Raw genomic sequence first — 14,887 nt, 5'->3', positions numbered from 1 at the left:
TTAAGTCAGGTTTTCTCACACAGGGAAAGATCATAAGGCTCATTACCACGATATTCCGAGCCTTAAAATTAAGAAAAGAAAAAAAATCACCAGTTGCATTTGACCAAATATGAACGCTTGCACGACTGCCAGGTGAGCAGATATTTCTTATGGTCGATTAAGGAAGTCTCAGAACAGTGGGGGTGGGGGTTAAAAACCTTCATTCGCACCTGGACAGGGTGGGAGAGGCCTCTTAGATGGTAAAGCAGTCTCCCGCCCGGGAGATTTGTAACGGTGATGTGATAGGCGGAGAAGAGGAGGTGGGTGCAGCCGTAGCCTGTAAAAGCTGTCCCGGCATGTTCCTTAGTGGAGGAGAATGGAAAACCACGGAAAACCAGTCTCAGGACAGCCGGCGGTGGGGACTAGCTCATCCGCCTTCGGATCTAGAGCTGCAAGGCTAGCCAAAACTAGCCGCTGTTAATCCGAAGCCTGCACTACTCTATCTCAGAAATGTCGGAAACGAATTACAATGATGATGATGATGATGATGCTTGTTGTTTAAAGGGACCTAACAGATAGGTCATCGAGCCCTAGTAAACGAATTACAAAGAATAGGTTTTTCAAAATGACTGAAGACCGGGCGAGTTGGCCGTGCGCGTAGAGGCGCGCGGCTGTGAGCTTGCATCCGGGAGATAGTAGGTTCGAATCCCACTATCGGCAGCCCTGAAAATGGTTTTCCGTGGTTTCCCATTTTCACACCAGGCAAATGCTGGGGCTGTACCTTAATTAAGGCCACGGCCGCTTCCTTCCAACTCCTAGGCCTTTCCTATCCCATCGTCGCCGTAAGACCTATCTGTGTCGGTGCGACGTAAAGCCCCTAGCAAAAAAAAAAAAAAAATGACTGAAGTCTAATTTTCCAGGAAAATAACTAGGCATTAATAATAATAATATGAATAATAATAATAAGAAGAAGAAAGTTATTGGTTTTACGTCGCACTAATTTCCTTTATGGTCTTCGGAGATACCGAGGTACCAGAATTTGTCCCGTAAGAGTTGTTTTACATGCCAGTAAATCTACCGACACGAGGCTGGTGCATTTGACGATCTTCCAAATTCCACCGGACGGAGTCGGGATTTTACCTACAAAATATGCTCTAAATAACATCTGAGCCTCTCTGTCCGGCCACACATTCTGCGACCGTATTCTACTTCACTGTAAATGACATTGACAAGGTCGAAGGGCCTGATGAACATATTCAATAGCATATGACGGCGCCTACGAGTGAACTGGAGATAGCGGGCTTGTGTACCGTAAACACATGTGAAACCACGGAAAACCATCTTCATTGCTGCCGACAGTGGGGCTTAAACCCACCATCTCCCCAAAACAAGCTCACGGCTACGCGACTCAAACCGCACGGCCAACTCGCTCAGTGGCCTGGAAATTAAATTGCTTATTCATATAAAAATACAAAAGCCCAAGGTAGTCAGTAGAAATGAGGCATTCGTGGAACTTGACTAAAGTAAGTATGCAAGTATTTTAAACATGAACTCATGAAATTCCGACACTACGAAAATCCTTCCTTCTTTGATACCAAGTCCCTTTACTCTTTCTCTACATTTGCATACTTTATAGTAGACGAGGAATGGAAGGGCAGCGATTTGTAGGCCTCTCTCCTTACAGCACAAAATGTGAATAATAATAATAATAATAATAATAATAATAATAATAATAATAATAATAATAATAATAATAATAATAATAAAGATATTTGGTTTATAGGAAATATATACAGTATGCACAAATACCATGAATGGTCCCCTGCTTTAAAATTTAAAATCTTGCATTACCATGAACTTCATGCTGTCTATCTGTTAAACGTGCATACATAATATAACATTTATGAAAAATGCATACAGTATTCTCATTCCGCGATCTTCGTGAAAAGTATCAGCTCTACGACAAAAGCCCCAAAATGAAATAATTTAAGAACGTGAAACATGCCTTGGTAAACAAGGAAACAACTGTCAGTGCCCCCCATTGATCACATTCAACTTACGCTAGACGTATTTCAACTTACCTTAGAATAATAAATATGAATCAGTCTTCTTAAACCCAGCCAGCAGTGTGTACTAGAGTACGGAGAATGTATTGTAGCTTCAACCCAGCTGACAGGGTGTACTGCAACTCAGCGAGTGCGGCGAAAACGATTCCAGCTCAAGCACGGCCATGGATAACCACCAAACGAAGTCAACAAAGCGAACTGACAGCTTCGCAACACGACATAAGACTTAAGGGAGCGTCTACTCATCCCCTCCACTGTGGTCCGTTCGCAGTAACCTTCACTGTTTGCCCTCTCGCTGCAAGGCACGGTGATGTTACACGATGACAGAGAGCTACAGCTTATCTGTTATCAGTCGCATTGTCCGGCTGCATGGTTAAATTGTTAGTATACTGGCCCAGCGTCTAAGGGGTTCCAGGTTCGATTCCCGGCCGAGTCAGGGATTTTTACTTTCACTGATTAATTCTCCTGATTCGGGGACATCATTCCGCATCATTAGACTTCATATTAAGTAGGTCGCCATACGTACAGACGCGCAAGTCGCCTATAGGGAGTCAACTTGAAAGACCTGCACCAGGCCTCTCCGGAGGCCACACGCCATTATTATTATTATTATTATTATTATTATTATTATTGTTGTTGTTGTTATCAGTCATATTCTGATTTTCATCGCTGGGCTGAATTCATGTCTCTTTCTCTTGGGCGTTTAGACAAGGAATCCCTCTTCGATTCCTGCCCCAAATAATGTGTCAGGTGTTTTGCATTAGACGCCAATGAACAATAAAGACATATTGGAAAATGATCTAGTAGTTTTAACCCTCAAATGGAATCTTGTAGTCCCCGAAAACAGTAAAAGTAGTTAGTGGGACGTAAAACCAATAACATTTTAATGATGATGATGATGATGATGATGATTATTATTATTATTATTATTATTATTATTATTATTATTATTATTATTATTATTATTATTATTATTATTATTATTATTATTGCCGGGCTGAGTGGCTCAGGCGGTTGAGGCACTGGCCTTCTGACCCCAACTTGGCAGGTTCGATACTGGCTCAGTGAGCCTGGTGGTATTTCAAGGTGCTCAAATACGTCAGCCTCGTGTCGGTAGATTCACTGGCACGTAAAAGAACTGCGGAACTACATTCCGGCACCTCGACGTCTCCTAAAACCGTAACTGGTATCATGGTGTCTGTTATCTGCCAGACGCCCAAGTCGTCTTCTTTCTTCTTTTGCTACCGCTTTTCCGGGTGCGAACAGCGTCGCACATGTGGATTTGGCCCTGTTTTACGGCCGGATGCCCTTTCTGACGCCAACCCTATATGGAGGGATGTAAGCACTATTGCGTGTTTCTGTGGTGGCTGGTAGTGTGGTATGTTATGTCAATATGAAGAAGAGAGTATTGGGACGGACACATATACCCAGTCCCCGAGTCAGAAAAACTAATCAGAAGCGATTAAAATCCCCGACCCGGCCGGGATCGAACCCGGGACCCTCTGAAACGAAGGCCAGTACGCTGACCATGCAGCCAACGAGTCGGACATCTGCCCGACGCCCAGATATTTACTATTGAATTAAACATATTTCAGGTTTTTTAGTTTTTTGTTGAACTCGGTTCCTTTCAAATATGTTTTCTATCACGACAGGGAAAACTTTAAGTAATAAATAGCAAATCTGGAAGAAGATACAGAAAACTCAAATGAAGCTCAGAAAAAAGCAGACCTACCTATTTTTCTCAAAAATTTAGAAAAATTGTTTGGTCATTTGTCTACTATGCTAGTCCTTTATAACGAAACTTTCTATTTTTTTAAAATGTTATTTGTTCGGGGCGTCGACCCATGTGGATCTTTGCCCCTTATAAATAACCTAGTATTGCTAAAAGAAATAAAATTAATGGGAAATTCCAAACACAAACTTACACTTTCATGTCCAAAATTCATGTTGGTTAGAGCGCACTATTTTTACGACCACAGGGTAGGTTACTCTTTTTTTCTTTTTATTCATGTAAATAACTAGAAATGCAGTAGGACCCCGGAAGGAAAGAGGAAGGCTGTTGGAGAGATTAGCAGCCGTCTCGCAGACGTATAGTACCAATTGGGGGTCAACAAAACTGACCAGAATAGTTGTATACGATATGAACGTATTCAGTAACTGATGGTTGTGTAGCTGAACGTTTGCATTCGGTAGATGGTGTGTTCAAACCTCACTGTCCGCAGACTTTAAGATGATTTTCTGTAGTTCCCTATTCCCACACTAGGCAAGTGCTGGGGTTTGGCTGTTTCACATCGCACCGACACAGACAGGTCTTATGGCGGCGATGTGATGGGAAAGGGCTAGGACTGGGAAAGAAGCGACCATGGCCTTAAATTACAACCCCCCCCCCTCCTTTCCCCACCATATGCAGTATATTTGAGAGACACCTTTCCCACAGTTTTCAGCGTACTGACGTAACCGTTCATGCGAAATAAGTAATTACAGTCTACAGTAGCTTCTTAAAACCCATTATAACACTTCGGGTTCGTCCTGCCTTACTTCTGTTTGAAAGTCCGGCTCCATGGCTAAATGGTCAGCGTGCTGGCCTTTGGTCGCAAGGGTCCCGGGTTCGATTCCCGGCAGGGTCGGGAATTTTAACCTTAATTGGTTCATTTCGCTGGCACGGGGGCTAGGTGTATGTGTTGTCTTCATCACTATTTCATCCTCATCAAGACGCGCAGGTCACCTATGGGTGTCAAATCAAAAGACCTGCATCTGGCGAGCCGAACTTGTCCTCGGACACTCCCGGCACATTAAAAGTATACGCCATTTCATTTGTGTTTGAAACCTGTCTGTGAGATGCATTGCACCCAGTCACCTACCTCATAAAAATATGCTGTTAATTGTAATGATGTTCCAGATAAGTCAAAATATCTGTTGATTTTAATTGTTTACCCATATATTGTGCAACGCAACGTTACTTTCCTCTCTCCTGTTGTTACAAGAAAGTAATAATAATTTATTTCCTGCAATATATGCACTTATCACTTTTATACATATAAGCATATTGTGCTATATTGCTTTGAGAAATAAAATATGGAATACCAAAATATAAATAAAGCATTGAAATATAAAAATATCATACGTAGGAAGAATTCGGACAACACTGATCTATAAAAGAATACGGTACCCTTCAGATACATTGCACCTGATGGTGTAACAAGAGGCATTACACGCGATAGGGGCCACTTTTAGGACTACTAACGGTGGGCATCGTACCCACTATCTCCAGAATGAGAGCTGACAACTATATAACCTGAATCGCGTAACCAACTTGTTGGCTACAAATGTTCGGATTGTGCCCTAATTAAGACCACGACCGGTACTTTCCCACTCCTAGCCCTTTCTTGTTCCAACAAAACCGAAAACCGACCATAACTGTGATAGTGTGTTACAGTTAGCAAAATTAAACAGAAAACTGCAGATCAACTGTAGGTGGTCACTGTCCGAAAAATCGATGGAGACAGCTTAAGATGTGTGTGTGGGGGAGGAGGGAGGTACTCTTTTCTCAAGCTTAAATGAAGTAAAATTATTTTGTTATTGCTAAATGCTACTTAAGCAATATTTTGTTTGCTTAACATTCCTCCGTTGTATGTTGAGTACCCAGTCCGAAGACTGGTTGGATCATCAGCTGTCATATATAGTCTATACGTTACTGAAGAGGCGTACAAGGGAAAAAGGGAAATGAGCACTTAAGTAGTTTCCCGTTGCTTTCCTTATCGAGCCAGAAGTTGTTATTACATATCACTCTGCCAATCCCACAAAAATGAACGTACCAACTGACCCTATGAGCGACATTTTCACACTATTCCTAATAGGGTCTGACTGCATAAGGAATGGCATTAATAGCATCGCTCATACCTCAGTCATTTTCACATTGTCAAAGCAAAGGATAAGAACAAGACAGGTCAGTGAAAGTAACTCTTTATTTCTCTACTTCATGTCAGAAAACTGTAAACACTAGGTTTCTCCAGCAAAGGTGTTACCTTTCAGAAAAAAGCATTCAGATGTTTAAAAAGCCGGTAAATTATTTGTATATTTTTGTAGCTAAATAGGGCTTACATTATGCATACTAAAATTTACTGAATAATTTTTCATAATTCTTTTTTGAAATGATTTAAAGACTTACATCAACAACATATTCTAGAATCTCTAAGATATTGCTGTTCTTCAAACACTTGTGTTGGAACACTTCCCGTACATTAGAATTCTTTGGTTTTGTTTCTGACTTCTGGTATATTTAAAAAAAAAAAATTTACTAAATGGATTATGTTCTTAAAAGTTAAAGTACTAATTTCAAAGAAATAATCCTACAATATGTAAAACAAAGCAAAGTCACCTCCGTGCAGGCCATGAAGTCCCTTGGAGGAGTGGAAGGTAAAGGCTTCCACCATTGTTAACCTCGGCATGAGATGGCGTAGAGTGGTTAGCTCTACGCCCGGCCGCCTTTACCCCCAGGAATTAACCTGGTACTCATTTTTGGTGTAGGCTGAGTGAACCTCAGGGCCATACGCACCTCCGGAAGTGGAAATCTCGTTTCTTAAATTTTACGACTTCCTGACGGGGATTCGATTTCACGTCCTTCCGGGCGAACCGAGCACGCCTTTACCGCCTCGGCTAGGCAGCCCCTCTTACAATATGTAGTTCGTATAAATAATATTCACTACCCTGGAAAATTTCATGTAAATATCACCAAAAGTTTTTGAATTATAATGAAAACATAAAATGAACGTTACAGAATTTCTATACTAATGAGTAAAGTATATTCTATAGAGAAAAATTTAAAAATACAATCTTTTGACATGCATCTCACTCTACTAGTGGCCATAATGGAATTGGTTTTTCTACGTATTTTCAATTTTGCATTTTTAGAATAGTTTCTTTTTCGTACGGCCCAGGGTTACTTTCTCACCGTCCCTATCCCTAATTCATCCCGTGGCTACGTTCACGATAACAACAGTGACGTAAAAACTACGAGCTTCCTCGTTTATTAGCTTTCCTTTTGTAAGATACGTCAAATTCTCTTGCTGATTCAATACGGCAGATAGTACGTACGTTGTTAGTACCATAAGGGTGATGATTATGGTGTCCCGAGCCCTGCATTAAAATATAGACAACATGGGGTCTCAAAGATGCTGTTTGTTTTTTTTTTCTTTGCTAGTTGCTTTACGTCGCACCAACACAGATAGGTCTTACGGCGACGATGGGACAGGAAAGGGCTAGGAGTGGGAAGGAAGCGGCCGTGGCCTTAATTAAGGTACAGCCCCAGCATTTGCCTGGTGTGAAAATGGGAAACCACGGAAAACCATTTTCAGGGCTGCCGACAGTGGGATTCGAACCTACTATCTCCCGAATACTGGATACTGGCCGCATTTAAGCGACTGCAGCTATCGAGCTCGGTGGGATGCTGTTAAAAAAGGGAACAATATACCTCATACCTTCAACATTCACACATTATATCGGGTGGCGCAAAAGTCACGTACGTGTTGAGACAGGCCTACTTCAACTTTCGTCTTTAAAGCGACATTCTCTGTTCTTTTTCCAGTACTCTAAAGGGCACTCAGGAAAGTAACCATAGAGAAGTTGAACACTGTATTTATTGAACTTTACTTTGCAAAACAGCAGTGCAATATTCTAGGCTGACCAGATGTTCTCCTTTCGCGATGGCTATCGTTGTGAGTACGGCAGGACGCCCAAATGTCCTCCTTTGCAGACTGAAAACACCAAACATCCCGCTTTGGCAAAAAAAAAAAAAAAAAAAAAAAAAAGTGAGACCTGTTTCGTACATTCGTCGCTAATCTGTACAAACACTGCTAACTAATCATGTTATGTAACTGGTTTTTGCTCACAGAGACTAAGGTTTTTCAGACACTTGGGTTGGTACACTTCCGCACATCTCTAATTCTTTGGTTTCAATCAATCAATCAATCAATCAATCAATCAATCAATCAATCAATCAATCAATCAATCAATCAATCAATCAATCAATACTGATCTGCATTTAGGGCAGTCGCCCAGGTGGCAGATTCCATATCTGCTGTTTTCCTAGCCTTTTCTTAAATGATTTCAAAGAAATTGGAAGTTTATTGAACATCTCCTTAGGTAAGATATTCCAATCCCTAACTCCCCTTCCTATAAATGAATGTTTTCCCCAATTTCATATGTGATCTTTCCGACGTTTAAAGACGCCACTCAAACTTATTCGTCTACTAATGTCATTCCACACCATCTCTCCGCTGACAGCTCGGAACATACCATTAGTAGTCGAGCAGCTCGTCTTCTTTCTCCCAGTTCTTCCCAGCCCAAACTTTGCAACATTTTTGTACGCTACTCTTTTGTCGGAAATAACCCAGAACAAATCGAGCTGCTTTTCCTTGGATTTTTTCCCACTTCTTGAATCAAGTAATCCTGGCGAGGGTCCCATACACTGGAACCATACTCTAGTTGGGGTCTTACCAGAGACTTATATACCCTCTCCTTTACATCCTTACTACAACCCCTAAACACCCTCATAACCATGTGCTGAGATCTGTACACTTTGTTTACAATCCCACTTAAGTGATTACCCCAATGAAGATCTTTCCTTATATTAACACCTAGATACATACAATGATGTCCAAAAGGAACATTCACCCCATCAACACAGTGATTAAAACTGAGAGGACTTTTCCTACTTGTGAAACTCACAACCTGACTTGTATCCCCGTTTATCATCATACCATTGCCTGCTGTCCATCTCACAACGTTGTCGAGGTCATGTCGCAGTTTCTCAAAATCTTGTAACTTATTTATTACTCTATACAGAATAAGATCACCCGCAAAAAGCCTTACTCCTGATTCCACTTCTTTACTCATATCATTCATATGTAAGAAAACATAAAGGTCCAATTATACTGCCTTGAGGAATTCCCCTCTTAATTATAACAGAGTCAGATAAAGCTTCGCCTACTCTAATTCGCTGAGATCTATTTTCTAGAAATATATAGCAACCTATTCAGTCACTCTTTTGTCTAGTCCAATTGCACTCATTTTTGACGGTAGTCTCCTATGATCCACCCTGTCAAATGCTTTAGACAGGTCAATCGCGATACAGTCCATTTGACCTCCTGAATCCAAGATATCTGCTCTACCTTGCTGGAATCCTACAAGTTGAGCTTCAGTGGAATAACCTTTCCTAAAACCGAACTACCTTCTATCGAACCAGTTATTAATTTTGCAAACATGTCTAATATAATCAGAAAGAATGCCTTCCCAAAGCTTACATGCAACGCATGTCAAACTTACTAGCCTGTATTTTTCACTTTATGTATATCACCCTTTCCTTTATACACAGGGGCTACTATAGCAACTCTCCATTCATTTGGTATAGCTCCTTCAACCAAACAATAATCACATAAGTACTTCAGATATGGTACTATATCCCAACCCATTGTCTTTAGTATATCCCCAGAAATCTTATCAATTCCAGCCGCTTTTCTAGTTTTCTTATTTTGTATCTTATTGTAAATGTCATTGTTGTCACATGTAAATTGTAATACTTGTCTCCTCCTCTATCTGAACATTATCCTTGTAACCAACAATCTTTACATACTGCTGACTGAATACTTTTGCCTTTTTTAGATCCTCGCACACACACTCCCCTTATTCATTAATTTAATCCTGGAATGTCTTTCTTGGAACCTGTTTCTGTCTTAAAGTACCTATACATACCCTTCCATTTTTCACTAACATTTGTATGACTGCCAATTATGCTTGCCATCATGTTATCCTTAGCTGCCTTCTTTGCTAAATTCAATTTCCTAGTAAGTTCCTTCAATTTCTCCTTACCTACAGCCATTTCTAACTCTATTTCTTTCCAATCTGCACCTCCTTTTTAGTCTCTTTATTTCTCTTAAGGTGGGTCTTTACCATTCCTTACCACCTTTAAAGGTACAAACCTATTTTCACATTCCTTAACAATTGCTTTAAACCCATCCCAGAGCCCGTTTACATTTTTATTTACCGTTTTCCACCAATCATAGTTAATCTTTTGAAAACTGCCTCATGCCTACTTTATCAGCCATATGGTACTGCCCAATAGTCCTTCTTTTAAGACCTTCCTTTCTATCACATTTAGTTTTAACTAGGACAAAAACAGCTTCATGATCATTAATACCATCTATCTTCGGTTTCTCTATAGAGCTCATCTGGTTTTACCAGGACCACATGCAGTATATTTTTCCCTCCAGTTGGTCCCATCACTTTCTGAATCAGCTGTCCTTCTCATATTAGTTTATTGGCCATTTGTTGGCCATGCTTCCTGTCGTTCGCATTTCCTTTCCAATTGACAATTGGTAAATTCAGATCTCCCGCTACAATCACATTCCTTTCCATGTCGTTTCCCACATAGCTTATCAAATAATTCTGAATCCGTGACAGCGCTACCCTTTCCCGGTCTGTACACTCCAAAGATATCAAGTTGCGTATTATCCTTAGAAATGAGCCTTACACCTAGAATTTCACGTTTGTCATCTTTAACTTTTTCGCAGCTTACAAATTCTTCTTTCACCAGAATGAATACTCCCCTCCCACCATTCTTATCCTATCTCTACGATACACATTCCAGTTCCATAGAAAATTTCTGCATCCGTTATATAATTTCTCTGCCATGATTCAACTCCTATTACGATATCTGGTAAGTATATATCTATACAATTAATTCTATTCCCTTCTTTACAGTACTTCTACAGTTCAACACTAACATTTTTATGTCATCCCTACTTGACATCCAGATCTCTGTACCCTTATCACCGCTTCCTAGACCACGCCGTTTCCCTGAATGTTCCTCCTTATTGCCCTTCCAAACAAATTTCCTAACTTATACGTACCACTGCGGTTTAAGTGAAGGTCATCTGAGCGCAGATCCCTATCTCTTACCCACCCATTAGGATCTAGAAATTTCACTCCCAGTTTCCCACATACCCACTCCATAATCTGTTCCTCGAAACTAATTCAAGCGTGTTTTTTGAACCAAAATGTTCATGCGCCCGTAGTAAATATGAAGCCATTGTTACGGAACTGTTTGCACCTTTTTCTATACAGGAAGTAAAGCACCGAGCGAGTTGGCCATACGGTTAGGAGCGCGCAGCTGTGATCTCGCATCCGAGAGATAGCGGGTTCGAACCCCACTGTCGGCAGCCCTGAAGATGGTTTTTCGTGGTTTCCCATTTTCACACCAGGCAAATGCTGGGGCTGTACCTTACTTAAGACGTAAAGCAAAACAGCAAAAAAAAGTAAAGCAGCAATTAGGAGAGGCTTATTGCTTTTCTGTGCTAACAGAAGCTTCAAATCACGGACATGTGAAATTATTTCCCATTCTTATTCGATATTCTCGAAAATGAAACTGTAGGATCTACAATCGCAGCCAGGAGGAAGTCAGACATTATGATTACATGCTTAAATGAAGTGCTGGTTGAAAATGATCTCACAAGTAAGGATAGTAAGGATACTGCTTTCTGTGGTGATAACACAAACAGCAATTTCTGAGAAAAGGAAAAAACAATATATTCAGAAAATTATACACATTTTTGGATAGAGAAATGCTAGAAATAGGATGGGGTGCCCATCTTACAATGCATTTAATGCAATATAGTCATCCAGCGATTTCTTACCCATTGATTTGGAAACTGATAGTGGATATGTACTTGCCCTTTTCTTTCATATACATCAATGAGGTGAGGGTGGAAGAACTAAAATAATTCTTCGCATTTGCGGATGTTGAATATAAGAAACTTCTAGGGTACAGTAGAACAAGGTGTTTGTTTCTCACACCTGCAGTAAACAGAACCTTGGTGTATATCCAGGCGTAAAATCCTACCTTCTCAGTAAAAAATGCCCTTAATTTCCAACAATATTTTCAAGGACGCTGTCTCTGAAGTGTGGCTACACTTCATTTACTGTATACACAAGCTTCCACATTTCATAATGTGTCGAAGGTGGAGGGTGACAGAACATCAGCAACAATTGATGGATGCAATGAGTAATTTGAGAAAAAATTTTCTTCAAAGAAAATCATATCGGTTTATTCTTAGTAAAATGGGTGTGCTCTTAACTTCACTGTAAGGAGACGGCTTGGTTAGAAAGCGAAGCATCGGGCGAGTTGGCAGTGCGGCTAGGGGCGCGCAGCTGTGAGCTTGCATCCGGGAGATAGTGGGTTCGAACCCCACTGTCGGCAGCCCTGAAGATGGTTTTCCTTTGTTTCCCATTTTCACACCAGGCAAATGCTGGGGATGTGCCTTAATTAAGGCCACGGCCGCTTCCTTCCCAGTCCTAGCCCTTTCCTATCCCATCGTCGCCATAAGACCTATCTGTGTCGGTGCGACGTAAAGCAAATAGCAAAGAAAGCGAAGCATAGAGGAAACTGTCGTGACATAATATGAAAACTGTGTTGAATATTTAGATCTGTGGTTTAACCACCTCAAGGATTTAAAATTTTTCCATTGGGCTTCGCTGAAGCATGTTCCTATGTGATCTGAGATTGAAAGAAGTGTTGAATTCTTGGCCAGTCAAAGGTCCTTCGATATAGATAAAGATATTTAATTACTGATGAATGTCCGTGCTTTATATGTTACATAATACCAGAAAAATCAATCTGTAGAATAGCTTGGATGATCCTGTAGGTGTAGGTAAGTGGTGGACAGAAATCTTCGTTCACCTTAAAGACCATCATTCAGTACATCCTTTCCCTATCAGATACAAATGCATATGTAGAAAGGCTGTTCTCCTAAGTAAACAGAAGTTAAAAGTTCATTTAAAAGTAAAGACTCTAAACGCTTTTCTGCTGACCAAGTATAATCTCTAGAAAACTTGTAATTAATTCTTGAATACTTGAATCGCTTCACGCAGAAAGGGCCTTAGTCCAAAACAGTTATTTTTCGGGGAAACATAAAAATAATATTTTGAACCAATAGATCACCCAAATCAAATTTAAAACACGCGAGTTAGGTAGGTTACAGCTCAATTATGGATTGTGTAAGATCATGCAGATGTTCAACTATATAATTTCCATTAGGGGCTGTAAAATCAACTGGACCTAGGCCCCTTCTGCACAAATCACAAGTATGTATAGGCAAACAGTGATTAACATTAGAAGTGATAATAAAGTAAAGTTAAAACCTAACTACCCAACAACACCAACTACAACAACAAGAGTTCAACAAGCAATTCCATGGAAGAAAATATTATAAGAAATACTACTATCTTAGAAGTGAAGCTTCCACGGTGTGAAGAAGTATTTTATTTAATTTCCGAGTTGAACCGTGTTGTACTTGTCTGCACATCACGTACAGTTTGCCGACGTTTCGAATACATTGCAGTATTCTTTGTCAAGGCGACTGAAATACCCCTACTCGATCCGAGGTAATCAGTCTCCCAGGCAGAAATTTTTCTTTTTTTCTTGAGGGATATTTCTAACAACGCGTCTGTGTCATCAAGCTAGCAACCGTTTAAGAGCTCAAAAACAATATGCGAGAGGAAAATGATGCATAATACACAGAACCCCTTGACAATGCTTCGAAAATAATCCGTCGTCGTGAGGAAGAAAATAGTGGTCACATTCAAGGACATAACGTTTCACAAATAGTGTGTAAATATTTCCAAAGCATGTATTTAATCTTCCTGTCTGGCATTTTTACCCATTTATATGAGGTCGGCGAGAATGTAGATTAAGCCCTATTTTACGATGTAATCGGAATTGTGTGTTTCTGTAGTGGTTGGTAGCGTTATGTGTTGTATATACATAAATATGTGTATTAAGACGATCACACATTCCCAGTCTCCGAGTTAGAAGAGTTATTATTCAAACGCGGTGAAAATTCCCGGCCAGGCCGGGAATCGAAACTGGGGCCCTGTAAACAGAAGGTGACTACGCTGACCAAGGAGCCAGACCAAAGCATATATTTCATGTTTGTAGCAGAAACATTGGCATTCCTTTCAGAACAAGAAGGTATACGTTATTTAAATTCATGCGTGGCTTCTGCGCCACCCAGTATTTTAGCGAAGATCTGCGGTTTAGTCTTATAGAACCTCCATATCCAATGAGCGCTCCTACGTTTGGAAACATTGAGCAGACATGATTGGGTTGATGCCCACGTGCTGTTGGCTGATGGAGAAACACACTCCACTGCAAGTAACTCTAGCTCAGGAAAGCCGGCTTTCATAAACCAACCAGTTGATTTTACTGAAAGATAAAAGGATATATTTCAGAGAGATTTTCGGTATTTTCGGTATAAATTTAGAACTGCATCTGCTTCCATCAGACCGTCTCTACCGGCATCTCAGCGTTTCCGAAAACCGTAAAATGTATTAGTAGAACAAAATCAAGAACATATTATTATTATTATTATTATTATTATTATTATTATTATTGTACCGGGAGGTACACCTCAACTCCGCACATTCAAAATAAGGGCCTTAATGAACTCCTCTATCGACCAAAATGTGAAATTGCTACTACATAAAGTTGAGACTTTAATCAGAAGATGTCACTATTGAAATATTAAGTAATTGTGTTATTGTGAAGTTTCCTAAGCTGATTGGATTTCTCTTGGTTTTGATTTTGCTGTATATCAAGTTTGGACTTTATTCCACAGATGTCACTACCAAAAAACTATGGTCATGCACTCTGGTGCAAGGTAATGGAAGTTGTTATTGAAAGAAATTTTGTGTTTGTAGGTTTTCTCAACTTTCATTTATTTTTTTATGTAATTCTAGCTTTGCAACACTTCTGTCTCATTCCGCCAGTTTTGAATCTGGCCAATGAAAAT

The 14,887-nt window shown here is 40.2% G+C and overlaps 1 protein-coding gene across 1 annotated transcript in view; it reads right to left on the bottom strand.

Moving 5' to 3' along the window:
- The window catches only part of LOC136864467 (uncharacterized), a 75,161-nt gene extending 72,897 nt beyond the window's left edge, over positions 1-2,264 (bottom strand). The window contains exon 1 of the mRNA XM_067141485.2: positions 2,061-2,264. The gene's annotated coding sequence lies outside the window, so the exon portion shown is untranslated. The remainder of the gene's footprint in view (positions 1-2,060) is intronic.
- Between the last annotated feature and the right edge of the window lie 12,623 nt (positions 2,265-14,887).

The sequence above is a fragment of the Anabrus simplex genome, chromosome 2, assembly GCF_040414725.1.
Source record: "Anabrus simplex isolate iqAnaSimp1 chromosome 2, ASM4041472v1, whole genome shotgun sequence".
NCBI classification, from domain to species: Eukaryota; Metazoa; Arthropoda; class Insecta; order Orthoptera; family Tettigoniidae; genus Anabrus; species Anabrus simplex.
The sequence above is the reverse complement of the archived record's forward strand: the minus strand, read 5'-3'. Positions and strand labels throughout refer to the sequence as shown.